The sequence below is a fragment of the Melanotaenia boesemani genome, chromosome 20 (genome assembly GCF_017639745.1).
Source record: "Melanotaenia boesemani isolate fMelBoe1 chromosome 20, fMelBoe1.pri, whole genome shotgun sequence".
In the NCBI taxonomy this organism is placed as follows: domain Eukaryota; kingdom Metazoa; phylum Chordata; class Actinopteri; order Atheriniformes; family Melanotaeniidae; genus Melanotaenia; species Melanotaenia boesemani.
This window is the reverse complement of record NC_055701.1, coordinates 5635179-5641556: the sequence shown is the minus strand read 5'-3', so window position 1 is coordinate 5641556 and position 6378 is coordinate 5635179. Positions and strand designations below refer to the sequence as shown.

The 6378-nt window shown below is 36.8% G+C and overlaps 1 protein-coding gene across 3 annotated transcripts in view; it reads right to left on the bottom strand.

Moving 5' to 3' along the window:
* The window catches only part of alk (ALK receptor tyrosine kinase), a 478089-nt gene that overhangs the window by 229820 nt on the left and 241891 nt on the right, over positions 1 to 6378 (bottom strand). The gene's annotated exons all lie outside the window — the stretch shown is intronic.

The window sequence follows — 6378 nt, the reverse complement described above, 5'->3', positions numbered from 1 at the left end:
GTTTTTTAAGAGCTGTAGGTTTCCCGTGTGGTCGCAGAAACCGCAGCATCAGCACTGTGCTGCGCTCCAAAAGGCATTCTTTCAGGTCAAGTGGCTGATTGCACAGATCCAAGAGACAACTTAGTTGATTTTCCATCAAAATTCTCTCTGGCTCCCCTGCCTGCTGTTTCTGGAAGGATTCTGTTTTCTTGATTGTAAGTGCTATTACACCTTTGACTTGGGGCAGCAGCTCAGCTTGACTTCGGACACAAAATGGCAGATGAAACAGCATAAAGCTTCCATCTCCTTCCTGCATCCTGGTCTTTCGTATTTCCCAACAGACACACTGTCAGACTGGCATTTAGCACTATGGTTGATGGACACTAATGGGGGCTTGGTTGCTCCACTATTAGCATAAACAGAACCTGTGTCAGCAAGACTGATCAGTTGCATGTCCAACTATATGCCTGAATGGCTGCAGTTCTACAACATGTTTTATCATGTATGTCATAGATAAACATTTACTCTAACTCTGAAGTTAAACTGAACTTGTTCTTTGGCCACAATTAGTGTGAATTAATGCAATGTTGTTAATGCAAATATTTTCAGTTAATATATATTTGCATAAATAAAGGTGGCTTCACTAAGACCTTACACATATAAGAAATAATGGGCAGCCAGACATATCTGGAGTGTTTTTAAACGTCTTTCTTTCTTGTCTTTTCAAGTTGTAACTCACCATTTGCAATGTCAGACTTCATTAATGTTTCTTTCAGCCAATTTAGCATGTTGAACCATCAGGTCTGTCAGTGAAAGATTACTCTAATTGGCCATTCAGTGTAGAGAGAGAAACCAGGGCTTTACCTTCTTTCTGTGGTTTCTCCTTATTTTTCTTCCCATTTTTTTCTCCAGCTTACCGTTATATCATTGCCAATGCCACGACTACATATATATATATATATATATATATATATATACACACTAAAGACAGCAATCTCTCGCTATCTGGTTGAAACACCACCTACAGGTACAGCTGGCTGTGGAATGCTTTAGAGATAAGGTTTACTGGACCGAAATGCACCAATCCGTCCTGTCCCAACCCAGACTGCTTGGTGGAAATGGGGCTTAACTTAATGTGAAATTGCAAGTGCATCTAACTGAACCCTGTAAGTCTACTGCATCGCCAGCAATGCAAAATGCACTTGTCATTCATACTGTAGTGCTTAAACGGTTAATACATGATGGCTACAAAATATCCTTTCAGACACACACTCATATACAAGTACACAAACTCCTGTTCGATCTTGAGATAGTAAATAATTTGCTTTTACTTATTAATCTTTTTTATAAATGCTTTTAATGATATTTGCATGCCTGTTTGATGCTGCACCAGGCAGAGTGCGGCCAACCTCTGCTATTCAGAACAAAATCTCTTAACCTTAACTATTAATAGGGCAATTTCAGCTACAGATATTAATTGAATAATTTATCTCAGTTCCCTTTTAATATTCTAGTATAATTTATGGGGCTGATTTATTTAGAGATCCATTTAGCCTCACTTGAAGGTGACGACCTGATTCAGATTTTCAAAATTTTTTGGATAATCTTAATTATTGATTAAAATTCCAAAATTATGGTTAAACATTTACAAGGCAGACCACAATACCCTGTTCATCCCTACACATGTATTATTGAGTTGGTTAACTAAAGTAAACATCTTCACCAGGAATGGAAAAGAGAGCAACAACAGTACCTTTCATGTATGACCAGCTTAATTTCCAATTTATGTTCATTACTGAGATTATAGTAGGTGGCTGAGCACTGGACAGGATAGCAGTGAACAGTGACAGCGGTAGGATGTTAGCAACTCTGAAGGAATTACATATTAAACACCTCGCCTTTTTGCTAATGTTACATTACTAATTTATCTGATTTTTGCTAACACTTAACAGACAGCTGTATGTTCACAACAGATTGTTTTTTCTGAATACAGATAGTAACATGGCACCATCTACTAATCTGAATGACTAACTCTGTATATGGTGAGTTATGCAGCATAATTATTTTTGTTGAAAGCATTTTAACATGTCCAGTCACTGAAGGCTCATCTCAGATTCTGCTGTGGTGAAAGTAAATCATATAATAAACAACTGCAACAGTGGTAAAGTGGTGAAATGATTTTTGAATTTGATTGGAAGAAAACCAATAACTTATGTGACTAGCATCTCAATATGTGTCATCTTTTAACCAGCACCTGTCAGCAATTAATTACTAGCACCATGAGCTGATGTAAATTACCCAAACTGTTCCTCCCAAGCATGTGGGGCTGCAAGATTTAATGCCAATAGAGATTAAATAAATAAGAAAGATGCTGGGCTAAAACACAACTGGCAAAAGTTTCTGTGTGGAAACCCTTTAGAAAATAGATGGAAATGAGGTCCACTGTAACTTTTGCTTCCACAGCAGATGTAAGTTAGCCACAAAAACTAAGGTGATAAACATCAGTTTTTTGTTGAAGGTTTCAGAAGTTTGGTGGAATTGAGTCTGATTTTACAGTGCCTTTGAGAAAACCTTTGCATAAGACTGCAGAAACTGTAGGACATTACTGTAGGTGAGCTGTGCACTCAGCGAGTGCTGAAAAGCTGTTTCCTTAGAACATATTTACTTGTATGTGACCACCATGTCATTATGTTCTCAACTGGAAAACTACAGTGCTGTTGTGCCGACCACATTAATGCCACAACAAAACACATTCACAAGAAGAAAAGCTTGTGAATGTGCTTTCCACAGTTATTCAACACTGGAGACTAAACAGAGCTAACAGCATGTGTGCATGACAGTGCTAGCAAAGTGTTAGCCAATCCTAAACACCCATGAGGGACTGGAAGTAGCAGTTAGCTATTGGCTAAACACTTCCCCCAATCCTGATTAATATTTTTGCTTGTAATGTCTATCCATAAAAAAGTGTTAAATGTTTAACAGTATCTCATTGTCAAATCAACAAATAATAAGAAAGTGAAATCAAGTTTACAGACTTCTTTGTGTCCTTACAGCAGAAACAAATCAGGAAATTATTTTAAACATTTAGAAAATATATAACACATGAGTATGCCAAGCCACCTAAATGTATAATTTCATGGGTCATTAATGAGGATTTGCTCCTTCAGTTAATTGCATCTTGGGAGATTTTACCAATAGAATCTGTGTAAAAATCCTTTCTATTTTGTTCAGTCATTTATGTTGATCTGATGACAAAATGGTATTTTAGAATCTACTTACTTACCTGCGTCAATACAGAAGTAGATCATCATGTTGCTATTGTCCCCCACTGGATTTGGTTGTCAGCAGCATTTGCAAATTGCCCGAATTGTTGAGAATTTTCATGACAAAGAAAAATATCTGATCAGAAACTATTGTGTGGTCAGGAAAGGTAGATGTAAATAAAAGCTTTCAAAACAAAACCCAAGTTGACTTGCAATGGGTTGGAATGTGAGATTGCGAGTGCATAAAAGGAGGGCTTTACCAACCCAGCTCTACCTGAATATGCAATTATCTTCATAAAAGCTTCACTTCTTTTCTTAAATAACTCCTGTGGAGTGTCTTTTTGATGTTGCCATGGCCAACCTTCCCCTACCTTACTGGCAGAATGATTTGTAAGAGCTGCTGGCTGCAGCTTAAAATTGACAAACCCTCACTTCCCCAGCCAGAGTGGAGTGATATGTTCATTCTGTTCAGTGAGAACAGCATCTTCAAATTATATCATTGCACAGTGTGTGGTGTCAACTGCATCATTTTATAAAATGGCTATAATTTTGGAGTCATTTATAATGCAAAAGGGAGTTTGATCCATGAAGCGTGCTGCTGCTGGGCTGATTTAAAATCCTGACACTTTCCGGAGAATCAGTGGAGGTGTTCTGAACCTATAGAACCCAGACACTTCAAGCCCTGGTCATAGTGGAGGACTCATCTAGTCGCAAACGGCTACATATGCTACACAGCTGCATCTTAAGCCTAAATCATCCAAATATGGTGGTAGCTACACCGGGTTTGGGTTTGTCAAGTGCAGCAGTCTGTCCTCAGGTGCTAGTAAACAAAGTCATTAAACTAAAGTGCTGTCTCACAAAGCAGTTCCTGCAGGATGTAACCAAATCTTTCGTCTTTAAAAAGCAGCATAGGCAATTATTACAGAGCATGAGTGGCACTAATCATTGCATCATAGGCCGTTTCTCCTCTGTAAACTCCCTGCAGCAAAGTAGCAGTTATGACATGTTATTCCAGATTGTTGGTGATATTAGAAAGCTGTAGAACTTCCAAAGTTGGCTATAACTTCAGCTGTGTTGGAATGTAATGTGTGGGTAAACAATCTAGGCAAAGCACAGTCCTTCCAGCTTGTTATTCAGTTTAACAATAGGTGCTGGTGGTTACAATATACTTGAAAATAGAAAAATCTCCTGAATGCAATTCATATTTGGCTAACAACAAACAAGAAAGAGAGCACTACACAATGCTTTCTTTTTCTGCCAGGGCTGTGGCATGCAAAACGTCAGCATTCATTATTTGAGGCATGTCAGGCCAATTAATGTGTCTTTGTTAAATGGCTGAAGCTTTCCTGGTGTAACATAACATTCAGTATCAGTAGCAACACTTTTACTGTTTATATATATATATAAATATATATAACAAACTTATTTTTAGTTTATGTTTTACTATAATTAATGTACCATATTCATTAAGGTGATCAAACTAAAATAACATGTTATTAACTGTAATATTACCACTGCCAAATATTAAGTAGATTCCATTTTAGCTATAAGTCAGAGTAAAAAAAAAAAAAAAAAACCTATATATTTTCCTATGTAAACCATCACAAAAGTGATGATGCCCAACTATAATAGTTTCCAGCCAGGTCCACTTGGAGGTAAGTTCAGGAGTCTCTGCTCCTATTTTTTTTTTTTTTTTTTTTGTTTAGATGTTTTGTCCAAAAATGGTCTCAAATTAAATAAATTTTAAATGGCAGTTTCGTTTCCATGTTTAAAACCAACATGAGTCTTTTATGAACTTATGTCATAGCTCCACTCCTTCCTTAACATGCATGTGCACGTCCCATCAATAGCTACCACAGCAGCAGACCGCAGTGCAGTTGTGCTACAGAAGTTATTGAGCATGGTGGAAGGTGCTGCAATGATGAGAACAATCACACCAGATCAGAGTTCAAGTCCCACTTCAAAGTTGTCCAAGGATTTTACACTTTTCAACATGAACTGTTCAGTATTAATTAAAACATAGCTATATGCTGACATCAGGGATGAAATAATAATAATAATAATGAATAATGTGAAGTGTACTTAAAGAGAGATGGTGAAAAACCTGGTGGTCCACAATAAAAGCCCTTCATACTGTTTGACTGCTGGTTCAAGATCAAAACCCTTCCAGCATAAAGTTTTCAACAGTCAACTCTGATGATTTCTTACTTTTCTACTGCGCTCTCAGCCATAAATAATAGGGTTTTAGAGTCAATAGTTCATGGCGTGCATTATAATTAGCGTTACAAGAATGTCAACCCCAATCCACCCTCCCACCTTCCTCCCTCACCCTCTGTCTTAGTGAATTAAAATCATGGTTCCCAAATTTTCTTAAAATTAACAGCAATAAAACAGAATTTTTCCAGGGTGGAACCAAACTGACACATCCTAAACTGTTTTTCCATCACAGAAACCGTTCAATATTATTAACAGAAAATCACTTTTAAACGAGTCATTTTTACTTATACTATATACTATAAACAGGTTGCATTTTCATTTATACCTTTAACCCAAAACCTAACAGTTTGTAATTCATATTTCAGTATTAATTTGTGTAGTAATTGTTTATGAATGAGTCAGTGTTGAAAACCTGCAGTTTGCAGAGCTTCATAATTAACCTGAAAGCTAGTGGTGTTTGGCCTGATACTGTCTATACCTCTAACGCCAGCTATTCATGTTCTAAAACTGATGCTTTTATATTGTTACTAACTTGATATTTTTTCATATTAAAACATCAGGTTAGTAATTTGGCTTAAGTATGTGGTCTATCATGGACAGAAACACAATCACTATCGGGATCTTTTCTAAATTATACCAGTTGGCCAGAATTATGACTAGACAACAGAGTAAATATTGCGAAATGGCAGAATTGTGCCATTTCTCTGACTTCTGTGACATCAAAGTCGGATGAAATGTAATATTATCGTTCAAACCGTTCCAGAAAATCTGGAATTGTTGGCGAAGTGTCGCACTGTTAGGAAACTATAATTTGAAATACATCCCTTTCTTGTAAATAAATAAAAAAAAAGTTTTACTTGTTCTAGTAAAAGTAGGAACAAATATGGCTGATTCCCATCTCTTAATGCTTGATCACCAG